Raw genomic sequence first — 14,807 nt, forward strand, 5'->3', positions numbered from 1 at the left:
GAGAATTTGGGATGGTTTGAATCCAACTGGTTTAAAGCAACCCTAGACTTTCTATGGAGCGGGATCTGATGGCGAAGACTTAAATTTTCTGTAATTTAAGAAAAAAATATTAAAAATTAAAAGTTCACTTCCTTTGCCCTAGTAATTTCTAAGCGTTTCTCTTGAAGAAGGTAATCGAAGATCAGGATAAAAGTTTAATTTGAGAAAAAAAGGAAACAGCTTGGGAATGATTAAATAAGGTATGGTGCACCCCCAAGGGGAACATCGTGCAGCTTTTTAAAGTAATGTTTTTATATGTAATGTTAGATGGAAAAAACTGCAAAACCGCACATGCAGTGAGATCCCCAAATTTTCTATCTACCTATGTGTATATTTTTAAACTGTTAAGATAATACTGTGTACTGAAAGTTGTTTTTAATTGTACCTGGGTAACGAGATGGTGATTTTTAAAAGTTTTTTTTTCTTTTAATTCTGAAGTTCTATATTTTTACTTTACTTTTACATTCGAGGAGGGGGGAATATTCTTAATGAAAAGGATCCTTTTGTTGCAAATAGAGGAATCCTCAATTGTAGAGAAGGTTGTGACTCTAGATGGGAGAAATCCCTATTATTGGTTATAACAGCAGAGGAGAATTTAAACTCTCTCTAGCTAGGACTGGCCTACCTTTAAATATCCTTCCAATCCTGAGATTCTCTGAACCAGTTGTTTCAAGAAAGACCACCAATGATACTTCGTAGATTGTCAGTTTATTTTATTCATGGACTTTTCCTGATCCACTGACTGTCATTTTAGATTCACAAACATTTTTTAGTCTTAATGTGTCAGGTGCTTACTAAACTGTACACACCCATTGTGTTGTTCATCATTCAACAAATAGTCATTACAGGGAACAAAAGAGCTAACTATACTTCCCCTGGGAAGCTTACATTCCAATAGGGGAAGCCAAACAAGTAAGTAAAAGATACAATATGTTAGGTGGTGATAAAAATCTTTGGAGAAGAATTAAGTGGAAAAAAGAATATGAAGTAGGTAGGAGTATGCAGGATAAGGAGAGAGGCACCGTGGACATCTGGGAGAAGAGGGTTTCAGGAAGAGGGAACAGCAAATGCAAAGGCCCTGGGACAGGATTTTGCTCCCTATTCGCCAAGCTAACTTCTAAAGAGTTATTATTAAACTCATGCTTTTATAAACAGAGGAAACTGAACCTCAGAGCAATTGAAGAATCTCCGCCATGATTTTATACACAGCAGAACCACAAGTGGAATCAAATTCAGATTCCAAAAAGCAGGTTCCCGGGGCGCAATGCTTGCAACCTAGATTGAAAAACCAGCTTCATAAGGAGTGGGACTTAGTATACTTTTAAGAGTAAAGTTGATTGGCTAGGTCTTCACTGAAAACAGTGACAGGATCTGGCTATTTAATCTGCATTTCTTCTCCCCTCTCCATTCAACAATCTCCCTTAAAGGTTGTTTGTTTATTTAATATTTGTTTCTCTTTCTCTCCCTGTCTTCTACACTTTTATTTAGTTAACGAAAAGTTATTGCCTATCTGCCTACTGTTAGTGGAAGTGAGGGATGGATGTAAAGGAAGAATAAGTTTAATATTTTTCCCTAGGGGGAATTAAAAACAAAAATACACAGAATGCTTAAGAGACAGTTCAATGCTAAACTGAATGTTTAGTATTGCCAAAAGAAGAAACCATCCAAAAAGAAACCATCACAGTGAGCTGGGGTTTCCAGATATGCCACCCTCACACCAGGCTGGGAAGGGTGAGAGTGTGAGAGAGGCATTTTATCATTGCTGGAAAATTTGGATGCCTTTAGGCACCAGATAGGTAAAGGAAATGAGACATGGTGGGCATTAGTGATAAATGGGAAATAGAGGGGGGTGAGCTTGTGGCCCAAACACATTCAAAGTCTCTTTATTTAAAATAAAAGGCATTTTATTTAAAATAAAAGTAAAAAACCTCCTTGCCATACTGCTTAACTAATTTAAGTGAAAACTCATCAGCTGAGCACCTTTCTTGTAGTGACAAAAGTAAAATGATTCCCATTTTAAAGAGGTCACATATCAATCAAAACAGCAACTTGCTAAATGCTTATTTCTATACTGTGAAATAAACAGCAGAGGAAATGTTCCACATCACTGTGGACAGTGGTGGAATATTTGGTTTAAAGTGCTCCAAAATTGGAGCCGAATACAAAATCATGATGAAAAATAGAAATATACATGTCCTTAATTTTTTTTAAATCTTACCAGAGAAAAGGTTAAGGCACTGGTCTGTCCAGTTAGATACTAGAAAACTGCACTCCCACCCCCACTGGAAGATATCATCATAGTGAGAGCTAGTTTATTGAGTGTTCACTGTGTACTAGACAGTATTTTGCAGAGGTTTCATAGAGCAGGTAAACATTTATCTGAGTTTTTATCATTTATCAACTGTAGGATAATATAGATAGTGAGATTTTATTATTTTATGTCACACTAAAAGAAAAATTCAGCCAATTATAATAACCCAATGTTTTCTAATCACTTCAAATTTGGGGGGTTTATACATGAAAGAACTCCTTTAGATTTATGTAGACATAATTTTTAAAAAATCATTTATCACTCTTGTACATATGAAAGAAAGAAAAAAAGAATATAAGCAAAATTAATTGGTTAAAGTATTCCTAAAACTTCTTCAGAATCCCAGTCAATCACTTTTCAATTCATTCTCCAGGGTCCATCTGTTTTCATAAACTATCATCCATCCTGTCTGCCATCAGGAGTGTTGGCAATGCAGTATTTCTCAAAAGAATGCTCCACTACTGCCTCTGGTAGTTACTTTCAAACCATTCTCACCCATTCTGCAAGTTCTGTCACACACCCACTGACCATGACACCTACCTCACTGCTCTCACCGGCCAACAGATTTTTCATAAAGGAGAGCAGAGAAATGAGGTGGTAGCCAGGGAAAGGTTTTGTGTGTGTGTGTGTGTGTGTGTGTGTGTGTGTGTGTATTTTTAAGGTAGGAGACATTACAGTGTATGTGGTTGGGAATGATCAAGAAGTGAGTGAAGGGGAATTCCCTGGCGGTCCAGTGGCTAGGACTTGGCGCTTTCACTGCTGAGGGCGTGGGTTCAATCCCTGTTTAGGGAACATTCTGCAAGCAGCGCAGCACGGCCAAAAAAAAAAGGACTGAAAATCTGACGATACAGAAAAGGGTTGGGGAGGGAGAGGATTGCAGTAGTGCAGTAGCCTGATGTCTGGGTGGGTGAGAAGGGTGGGCTCCTCCCTTTTTCTGGGTGACCACGGGCTCTGTGACAACTTTGCGGTTCTATTACTAAAGGGAAAAGGGGAGAATGGATACTGGGGAATAACTTGCAGCCTTAGACACCCCAGGATTTGGTGATGCTGGACAAGAACAATAGGTGAAAGAGGAAGGTGAGGGATTTGAGGATGTGCCCCAGGGAGAGGTTTACTGATTAGAAATTGTTTCAGCTGCAAGGGCAGAAAATTTGACCACAGTGGCTTAAAAAACAGCTTTTTTTCCCTTTACATAACAAGAAGATTGGAGGTAAGTGGCTTCTGGTGTAAGTTCCTTGGTTGAATGATGTCAGGACCAACAAGTGTGCCATCCTCCTGCCTTTTCCACATGCTCATAATCACAAGAAGGCTGCATACACCCCATTCATACTCAAGTTAGGAAGAAGAGAGCAGATCCCACAGCAGGAAAGCAAAACTTTCACAGAAACCACCCCACCGTCAGATTTTGACTTAAGTCTCAATGGGTCACATAGCACTACCTCTAGCTGCAAGGGAGGCTGGGGAATTCGGGGAGATTGTTATGATTGACTGAGAGGTCTAGTGTTGGATGGATCATTTTCACAGATGCTGAAGTTACCAAGAATGATGACAGGAGCAGTGGTGGAGAGAGACAGTGAGCCAGTGGCCAAAATGTTCAGTGAAGAGGAAGAGATCTACAGATGACTGAGACAAGGAGGCAGGGTATAGTCTAATGTCGAAGTGGCTGGGGTTTTATGGAGAAGGGGAAAGGAGGACAGCTACTCCCACCTGCAGGCCAGGTGGAATAAGGGGTGTGAAAGGGAAAAAACAGCCCTTACTTGGGGAAACTACATTGGAAGTAATATCTGTAGGCATTAGTCAGGTTTCCAGTAGAGCAGGAAGGTGAAGGGCTGAGGACATAGGGGAGTTTGTTCCTGGTACACTACCATTCCAGAAGACACTGTAGGGAGGTCAAGGAAGGGTGGGAGATGGGGTCAGCTTAGGGGATATACAGAGCTGTAAGTGGTTAAAATCAAGATGATGAAGATTGCCTGGAAAAAAAGGGCTGAGGGTTCAGTGCAGGACTCAGAAACCATTCTAGGTATTTAAAGCAGGGAGAATTTATTTTATTTTATTTTTTTAACATTTATTTATTTACTTTTGGCTGCGTCGGGTCTTAGTTGCGGCACGTGGGAATCTTCCGTTGCAGCGCTCGGTCTTCTCTCTAGCTGTGGCGCACGGGCTCTAGAGCGTGCGGGCTCAGTAGTTGCAGCACACAGGCATAGTTGCCCCTCAGCATGGGGGATCTTAGTTCCCCGACCAGGGATGGAACCGTATCCCCTACATTGGAAGGCGGATTCTTAACCACTGGACCACCAGGGAAGTCCCTAAAGCATGAAAAATTTAATGCAGGCATTAAGTATCGGCCTAAAGTGGGAGGAGACAACCTCTGTCTATAGTAAGATAATGTGGCAGCTCTCCTAGTGTTTTAGCTCTCCTAGTTCCCTTTGCCTTTCCATATAAATTTTAGAAAAAGCCTACCTATATCTAGAAATAATCTTGCTGGAATTGCTTTAAACTTATAGATAGGGCTTCCCTGGTGGCACAGTGGTTGAGAATCTGCCTGCTAATGCAGGGGACACAGGTTCGAGCCCCGGTCTGGGAAGATCCCACATGCCGCGGAGCAACTAGGCCCGTGGGCAACAACTACTGAGCCTGCGCGTCTGGAGCCTGTGCTCCGCAACAAGAGAGGCCGCGATAGTGAGAGGCCCGCGCACTGCGATGAAGAGTGGCCCCCGCTCGCCGCAACTAGAGAAAGCCCTCACACAGAAACGAAGACCCAACACAGCTAAAAATAAAACAAACAAACAAACAAAAAAACCTTATAGATCAATTTGGGGAAAATTGACATCTTTACTACGAGTCTTCCAATACATATGTGAACATGGTAATGTCTCTTCATTTATTTAGATCTTTGATTTTTTTGGTTAAAAAGAAAACTTGTTTTGTAGTTTTCAACATACAAGTCCTGTACGTGTTTTGCTAGGTTTATACCTAAAGTCTTTTTTTTTTTTTTTGAGCAATTGCACATGGTATTGTATTTTTTTTTTAAAGATTTATTTATTGATTGATTGATTGCTGTGTTGGGTCTTCGTTTCTGTGCTAGGGCTTTCTCTAGTTGCGGCAAGCGGGGGCCACTCTTCATCACTGTGCGCGGGCCTCTCACTATCGTGGCCTCTCTTGTTGCGGAGCACAGGCTCCAGACGCGCAGGCTCAGTAGTTGTTGCCCACGGGCCTAGTTGCTCCGCGGCATGTGGGATCCTCCCAGAACAGGGCTCGAACCCGTGTTCCCTACATTGGCAGGCAGATTCTCAACCACTGCGCCACCAGGGAAGCCCTGGTATTGTATTTTTAACTTCAGTTTCCAAGTATTCATTGCTAGCATATAGAAAAACAATCCAGTTTTTCATGTTGATCTTGTATCCTGCAACCTCACTAAATTCATGTATTAGTTCTATGAGAGTTTTGGGGTTTTTTGTTTTTCTTGTAGATTCCTTGGGATTTTCTAGGTAACCCATAAAGCCATCTGCAAATAGGGGCAGTTTTACATCTTCCTTTCCAATCTATATGCCTTTTATTTCCTTTTCTAGCCTAATTGAGCTGGCTTAGTAAAAGTGATGAAAGCAGACATACTGGCTTTGTTTTTGATCTTAGGAGGAAAGCATTCAACCTTTTACCATTAAGTATGTTGTTAGCTGTTTTATAGATGTTCTCTGCCAAGTTGAGAAATTTCCCCTTTATTTTTAGTTTTATGGGAGTTTTTATCAGAAATGGGTGTTAAATTTTGTCAAATGCTTCTTCTGCTTCTATTGATATGATCATGAGACTTTTGTATGTATGCATGATAGATTACATTGAATGATTCTTCTTTTTTTAAATTTTATTTGGCCATGCCATGCGGCATGCAGGATCCTAGTTCCCTGACTAGGGATCAAATCCCTGTCCCCTGCGTTGGGAGCGCAGAGCCTTAACCACTGGACCACCAGGGAAGTCCCTTGACTGATTTTTTTAAAATATTGAACCAGCCTTGGGTATCAGGAATAAATCCCACTTGGTCATAGTACATAATTATCTTTATGTATGGATGAATTCTCCTTGTTAATATTTTGTGAAGGTTTTTTGCATCTATATTCACAAAGAATCCTGGTCTATAGCTTTATTTTCTTACATTATCTTTGTCTGGTTTTGGTATCATGGAACACTGGCCTCATAAATGAGTTGGGTAGTTGTTATAGAACAATGTGAATACAGTTAACACTACTGAACTGTACATTTAAAAAGGATTAGGAGGATAAATTTTATATTATATATTTTTATCACAATTAAATATTACAAAATGAGTTTGGGAAGTTTATTAATTACAAATTCTACTTCTTTAATAGCTATTGGGCTATTCAAATGATATATTTTATGTTGGGTGAGTTATAGTAGTTTGTGTTTTCCAAGGAATTGGTCCATTTTGTCTAACTTATCAAATTTATGTGGGTAGAGTTGCTTGCAGTATTCTCTTATTATCTTTTTGATGTCTGCAGTGTTTGTAGTGATAGCCTCTGTTTCATTCTTTTTTTTTAAGCAGTTCATTTTATTTTTTTATTATTATTATTTTTTAATGTATTTAGTTATTTATTTATTTTTGGCTGCATTGGGTCTTCATTGCAACATGCAGGCTTTCTCTAGTTGCGGCGAGTGGGGGCTACTCTTCGTTGCAGTGCGCGGGCTTCTCATTGCGGTGGCTTCTCTTGTTGCGGAGCATGGGCTCTAGTCACGCGGGCTTCAGTAGTTGCGGCTCAAGGGCTCAGTAGTTGTGGCTCGCGGGCTCTAGAGCACAGGCTCAGTAGTTGTGGTGCTTAGCTGCTCCACGGCACATGGGATCTTCCCAGACCAGGGCTCGAACCCATATCCCCTGCATCGGCAGGTGGAGTCTTAACCACTGCGCCACCAGGGAAGCCCTCTTTCCTCGTCTTTTGACTAGAGAGAGCAGGCTTTGTTGTTGTTTTGTTGTTTTTTGCCTGCCTCCATTGGCGTATTAGGTTGCCAGCTTCTCCAGTATCCAGTTAGATATAAAAGGCAAAAAGGAAACACAGGGTACTCACTGCCATATCACTTCTTGGGTCTCAAGAGAGCCCTAGCCAGTCTGCCTCTTCTCTCAACCTCTCAGAGTTTTCTTATGTTTGTTTATGTGGAATGCCCAGGGGATATTTAGCTTTTACTAGTGGGAAGACTAGGAATAAATATGTCTACTCCATTTTGTCTGGAACCAGAAGTCGGGAGTCATTGTTTTTATTAAAATATCACACTGCACTATAATTCAAGCTATCTCTTTAGGAGTTTGTTTCACATTCTAAACTATGAGGGTAAGAACTGTGTTTTCTTCGTCTTTGCATCCCTAGTGTCTAGCAGAGTAGCAATAAATTATTTTTTTAATTGAATTGTAGTGTGTTATCAAGCATTTTTGTATTTCCCGGAAGGATGTTAGGAATTTGGGCAGATACAGATATATTACCACCAGAGGGCAGTAGCAGCAAAACTTCACTAAGGGCTCTGGAGCATACACACCCTGCTCCAGAATGAAACCTTTCCCCAGAACTACTTCCTCTTAGTCTGTGTGAGAAAAGCTGAAGTCTGGGAACTTAATGATGGGCCTCCCAGGGGGGGAAAAAAAGGACTTGACAAGGCTGTACTGGGAGCACATGGGTCCCCCTCTTCCCAATAAAGGGATGGGAAGTCACATATTTCCAGCATCTGGAGGGACAGTCATGCTTCTGGGCACTCCACACAATAATTCACAGGCATTATTTCCTCCATTTTACAGATGAAGAAACTGAGGCTCAGAGAGCCTCTCACAGAGAGTAAGAGGGAGCTCTGAAGCTCTTACACTGCTTCCTCCAAGAGACGCAAGGGCAGCCTTCTCCCTGTGATGGAATGAACAGGAGAAGGAACCTCCTTGGGCAATGAACCCAGGTCAGCCCCACACCCAGCAAGCTTCTGAGCCCTGAGTGTGTTCCTCATCTTTCTTTAGAGGGGTGATAATCCATTCTGCTTTCAAGAGCTGTATGACCTTGGGCCAGGGCCAGTGCAAAGTGAAAAAATGTGGGACCCCCTTGTTAAAAAAAATTAAAAATTTCAAAACAGCAACAGCAGAGCATTAAACCAAGCATAGGGCCCTTCTAAGCATGAGGGCCTGTGTGACTGTGCAAGTCGCCTGTCCCTGAAGCCAGCCCTGTCTAGAGCAATAATAGAAATAATGAAATAATAATAGCTTCCCTCTTTGGGGCACCTACTTTGCACTAAATTCTCCCTGCCACTTTAAATATTTTATTTCTTTTAACCTTTCTGAGGTTGTTTTTTATTTCCCCCTGTGTGTTTTTATCTCTACAATGGGGAGGTTGGACTAGACCAGTAGTTCTTAACCCTGGTTACACATTAGAAGCACCTGGGGACTTTTAAACAATACCCAAAGCTGGCCCCACCTCCACAGATTCTAACTGAACTGGATTGAGTCTCAAGATGGGAATTTTTACTGGCAGTGACATGAAGAATAGGTGTCCTTGGTGGGTCTGGGTAAAGGGTGGGTCTTCGAGGACATCGTTTCTCCTCCGCAGCAGCCATTTACCCAGCCGTCGGTTCCGCCCAGTGTGTCAGTACTCCAGTGTTAGCTGGTGGCCTCTGGAGGAAGCCATCCATTGGTGGCAGTATTTCTGGGCACAAAGAGAAGACGGTGGCTTCCCCACCTCTTCTGGGAACTGCCAGCTTGCCTAGCTTCCCTGATAGAACCAAAGCAATGTGCATAAAACTGTTACAGAGAAGAAAGCAGAGAGGAAAATGATGTGTATTGCACACTTTCTGAGTGTCTGGCATTACACAAGGAACATTCATATTTAACCTTCCAAAAACCCTTCTGGGTATTTTCTAGAATCCCCATTTTTGCAGCTCAGAAAGCTTAAGGACGTTGCTGGACATCACACAGCTGATTGAGTGGTCCCTGTACTTATTGGAGGGGCAGTGCTGTGGTTCAGAGACATGGTGGAGGGTGGAGTGGGGTGCAGAAGTGTAGGTATAAGGCTGGGTGGTGCTTGCCTCACCTCTGCCCCATCATCTCTCTTGACCCCTGCTAGCCTGAGGCCTGGGACCCCTACCGTCTTGCTCCAACCCCACCTCCACTCCCACCCACCAGTAGTCCCTGGGCAAACCATGTCTGAGGGCCAGTACAATCTCAGAGCCCTGTGGGACTGGCCCTCCCTTTTCTGGCAAAGAGAGCCAAGCCGTGGATGAAGCCAGTGAGGCATGTCCCAGGCCTGCCTTATCAGGACTGCACAGAGCCCAGAAACAGCTCACGTTGAGTCCTATGGAAATGGTCTGGAACACTGGGTCCATTCACTTTTGTGAGAACCCAAGGACAAAAGGAAGGTCCCCTGGGGAGGCAGCCCAGGCTCCTCACAGAAGCCTGTCAAGAGATGGGACTAAAGCAGAAGGGGGGCTCTGGAGCCGCTGAGCAAGGCTGAAACTCCTTCTAAGATTAAACTCCTTCTTTGAAGCCAGTTACGCTGCAAAGATCCTGAGTCTGCACACAGACTGGGGCAGTTCTCACCCTGATGACCGACCGTCAGCCTCAAGCTCTGCCCAAGGCGGGATAGCCTCTTTTGAGGAAGGAGCTCAAATTCCCCTCCCTACTCTTGGAAGGCCTTGGATGGCATCTTGCCCATCCTTCCCTGGCTCAGGGAAGCCATGGGGTCTGGGGTGGAACGTTGGGAAGTAATGCAGACCCCAGACAATTTAGGGGGTGGGCAGGACTGCAGCCTCTCTAATGGAGCCATGGCCAGAGCAGAGGGGAGGGCTGGAGCTAATCTGGAGGGCCCCTCCCAATAGGAATCCACCCACCCTTCCACTTAGGCAAGTAGACCTGCAGTTTCACAGCCCCAAGCTGGGCTAAGCCAGTAAGGCCTGGACCAGCTAATAGAAGCCACAAGGAAAGAAAGATTTCTATCACACCATTCATCTTGGGGCTGCCAAGTGGTTTGGGTGTGGAGGGCTGGGGAACCTGCTTTTTTTAAAAATTTATTTATTTTATTTATTTATGGCTGTGCTGGGTCTTTGTTTCTGTGCGAGGGCTTTCTCTAGTTGCGGCAAGTGGGGGCCACTCTTCATCGCGGTGCGCGGGCCTCTCATTATCGCGGCCTCTCTTATTGCGGAGCACAGGCTCCAGATGTGCAGGCTCAGTAATTGTGGCTCACAGGCCTAGTTGCTCCACGGCATGTGGGATCTTCCCAGACCAGGGCTCGAACCTGTGTCCCCTGCATTGGCAGGCAGATTCTCAACCACTGCGCCACCAGGGAAGCCCCAGGAACCTGGTTTTAATTCATTCTTTTTCTTTTTTTTTGTTTGCCCACGCAGCATGTGGCATCTTACTTCCCCGACCAGGGATGGAACCCACGCCCCCTGCATTGGAAGCACGAAGTCTTAACCACTGGATCACCAGGAAATTCCCTAATTCATTCTTTTTTTAAAAAAAATAAATTTATTTATTTACTTATTTATTTTTGGCTGCTTTGGGTCTTCGTTGCTGCTCGCGGGCTTTCTCTAGTTGCAGTGAGCAGGGGCTACTCTTCGTTGCAGTGCACAGGTTTCTCATTGTGGTGGCTTCTCTTGCTGCGGAGCACGGGCTCTAGGCGCGCAGGCTTCAATAGTTGTGGCACGAGGGCTCTAGAGTGCAGGCTCAGTAGTTGTGGTGCATGGGCTTAGTTGCTTTGCGGCATGTGGGATCTTCCTGGACCAGGGACTGAACCTGTGTCCCCTGCGTTGGCAGGCAGATTCTTAACCACTGGACCACCAGGGAAGTCCTAAAATGGTAAATTTTATGTTATGTGTATTTTACTACAGTTTAAAAAAAGAAAAAGGAGATTTAACGGCGGTTAGCTTAGAAAGCACACCAGACCAGAAAGCACATCATCAGACAGTCTCATCTGAGGCTGAAAAGAGGTTTCCAGAAGCGCCTGCAAGCTTCTGGGGAAGGCATCATCTTCCCCTCAAGGCTCAAAATGATCCGCCCATGGGGTTAGAAATGAATTCTTAAAAGCCTGTCAGATGTGCATCCCTCCTCACCCTTTCTGGCTATCCTTAGGTCCATGAGATGGGATTGTCTCTCTCCTCTCCAGTAATATTTTGGGGTGCATGTGAGGACCGAGCCAGTAAGTCAGCCCCTGGCATTTTTGCACCCTGCTTTAGGACTGCTGAACCATTTTACAGAATCTTAGCTGGTGCGAGTGTGTGAAGTTTGCAATGGAGAACGCAGACTGCATCCAGGCTGAAAGAGCCAGCTAACGATGCAGCAGAAGGTATACTCTCCGGGCAGGGTCCCGTACGCCCCCGGTAGGGGTCTGTGGCAGTGTCTAGGAGCACAGGAGGCCTCGGGAGAGAAGGGACTTACCTGCCTGGAGTGTATTTTTACTTAAAAATTCACAAGAGTGGATCTTATTATGTTTTTACTTAAAACACATATAACATCACTTTGGCAGCCCATATAATAAAACTGGAATGACACAAAAGATTAAACTGGTCCTTGTACAAGGATGACATGCAAATTTGTGAAGCATTTCATATTTCTTTGGCAGTCGATAATTGAAAAGTGAAATTGGAAAAGCAAGCCAATTTACAGCAAAACAACAACGAAAACAGAAAATACTTAAGGATAAATTTAACAAAAGATGTGCAAGACTTACATGCTGAAAACCACAGGTCACTGGGGCACCATCCTGCCCCCTGGCCTGCTGGCTTTGACTACCATGTTGGGTGACTGCTCAGTTGACCTGAGAGCAAGGGCACCAGCCTGTGCTGTTCTTGCCAGAACTGGCAGGGGTGGAGTGGGGTACGGCTGGCTAGGAAGGGCCAGATAATCAAAAGGCTCTCAAAGACAAAGACAAAGATGACTTGACTCTTTCAGCTAAGGGCCTGTGGCATCCTGCCCTGGTCACCCCATCCTGCCCCTCCCCACCCTGTGATTAGTGTGGTAACTGTGAGTGGTGAGGATGACAGTGAATACTGTGAGAGTCAGAGTTGATGAGTAGATGTGTAACATCCCTGCAGGTACCTACAAGCCTGGTGTTCTCTTGTCTAAGCATCTCCGACCTTAAAGGCATGGTCCTGGGTCAGCCCAGTTCTTGTTTGCTTACCTAGTATGGCTACTCTTTGAGTATCCTTGTGTGTTTATCCTGATTTCATTTCTTAAATATTATTTCTTATTAAAAAGTGATACTCAGGGGCTTCCCTGGTGCCGCAGTGGTTAAGAATCTGCCTGCCAATGCAGGGGACGCAGGTTCGAGCCCTGGTCTGGGAAGGTCCCACATGCCGCGGAGCAACTAAGCCCGTGTGCCACAACTACTGAGCCTCCACTCTAGAGCCTGCGAGCCACAACTACTGATCCCGTGTGCCACAACTACTGAAGCCCACATGCCTAGAGCCCGTGCTCCGCAACAAGAGAAGCCACTGCAATGAGAAGCCTGCGCACCACAATGAAGAGTAGCCCCTGCTCGCCTCAACTAGAGGAAGCCCGCACGCAGCAACGAAGACCCAACACAGCCAAAAGTAATAATAATAATAAATAAAAATAAATAAATTTTTAAAATATTAAAATAAATAAATAAATGAGGCACAGAGAGGTTAAGTGACTTTCCCAATGTCATATCATCTCCTTCACATACTCTCTACTATTTACTCATAAGGGTAAGAAGCAGAGTGGGAATTGCGTTTGTAGAATTGTACCCTAATTTCTGGGAGGGCCTTTTACTCTGAGAATGTCTGGAGGATGAGGCCATTTCTCTAGGCTTTCTGTGAACATGAGGGGTCTCTTCTCATGATCCTCAAGGGTTTTCAGTGGCTCTCTGTGTATTCAGTTCCCTGGACAAGCACACGTGAGGAGCCAGAGGAGCCTGACATCTTGGTAAGACTGCTTAGCTCTCCTCTGACCACATGTGCGCCTCACTTAACCTCTTTGAGTCTTAGTGTCCTTATTTGCAAATTAGGAATAATACTACTACTCAGCTCATGGAGTTGCTATGAGGGTTAAATGAGATAATGCATGCAGAGTGCTTATACAGATTAAATGAATGTTCATTGTAATTATTAGATATGTTGTCTTCCCTATTGTCCATATCCACGCACCAGAGTTACATTGCACGCAATGAATACCGGACAGATGGAAAGCGTCTGAGCTGCCTAACTCTTTCCTAATCCCACAAGAGACTGGGAAACCACTAAAGACCAAGGGAAGGCAGAGGTCACCAGACAGAACTGACCTTGAACAAACACTTGCAGGATGTTGGCCTGCTGTTGGGAATCATAAAAGACAAATGAAAAATGGGAGAGGGAGACAAAACAAACTAGTGAGGGGGATGTGCAATGGCCCCACCTAAACTACAGGTAAGGAACTGTAGGGTCAGAGAGTAGAGAAGACACTGTCCCCATCTATGGAGAACCAAAGGGGACAGGACAGCAAACTAGGCTGCATTTAAATTGTTCTCCAGTTGCAGAACTTGACGCTGAAGCAGGGCGCCCAGCATGGCTCACCCCCAGTCCTTTGCAGAGTCCCATTTTTAATCTGCCTTTACAACTACCTTTTCCTTCTTTCTTGAAAAAAGTTATGATTGTAATTATAATGACAAAATATTTTATACATACAAAATATTATTAAAATTGAACTATTTTAAAGAAAAATAATAGAATGAATATCTATATACTCATCACCCAGCTAAAAAATAACATATGACCAATGCCTTAGAAGCCACTGTGTGTCCCGCCTTGATTCCACACCTCCTCCTCCTCATTATCCTGATTCTGGTTTATCCATTACCCTGATGTTCTGTATATTTGAACCACTTATACATGTTTCCTAAACAATACAGTATTTAGTTGCGCCTGCCTCTGAACTTTACCTCCTTTCTTTGTTTTCTTTTGATTTTTAAAGATCTTTTCATTCCATTGTTCCCACCTTCCTACTTGTTTGCAACTTACGTGCTTTATGTCTGTTCTTTTGGTGATTACCCTAGCTTCTTCTTTCTTCTTTTCACTGTGGTGAAATATACATAATGTTAAATTTACATTTAACATTTTAACCATTTTTAAGTGTACAATTCAGTGGTGTTAAGTGCACTCATGCTGCTGTGCAACCATCACCACCATCTATCTTCAGAACTTCATTTTCCCAAAGTGAAACTCTGTACCCGTTAAATAATAATGGATACATTATTATCTCCATTTTCCTCTCTCCCAGCCCCTGGAAACCACTATTCTATTTTCTGTTTGTAGCATTTTCTTTTCTTTTTTTAATATTTATTTATTTATTTTGTTGCACCATGTCTTAGTTGCAGCAGGTAGTCTCCTTTGTTGTGGCTCCAGGACTCCTTAGTTGCGGCTTGCTGGCTATTTAGTTGCGGCACGTGGGCTCCTTAGGTGCAGCACACGGGCTCCTTAGTTGTGGCATGCAAAC

At 43.6% G+C, this 14,807-nt stretch overlaps 1 pseudogene; it reads left to right on the forward strand.

Annotated features, from left to right (window-relative positions):
- The first annotated feature begins 11,829 nt into the window (after positions 1-11,829).
- On the forward strand, positions 11,830-11,930 carry LOC118891421 (annotated as a pseudogene).
- Positions 11,931-14,807: the final 2,877 nt, after the last annotated feature.

Source organism: Balaenoptera musculus, chromosome 2, assembly GCF_009873245.2.
Source record: "Balaenoptera musculus isolate JJ_BM4_2016_0621 chromosome 2, mBalMus1.pri.v3, whole genome shotgun sequence".
NCBI classification, from domain to species: Eukaryota; Metazoa; Chordata; class Mammalia; order Artiodactyla; family Balaenopteridae; genus Balaenoptera; species Balaenoptera musculus.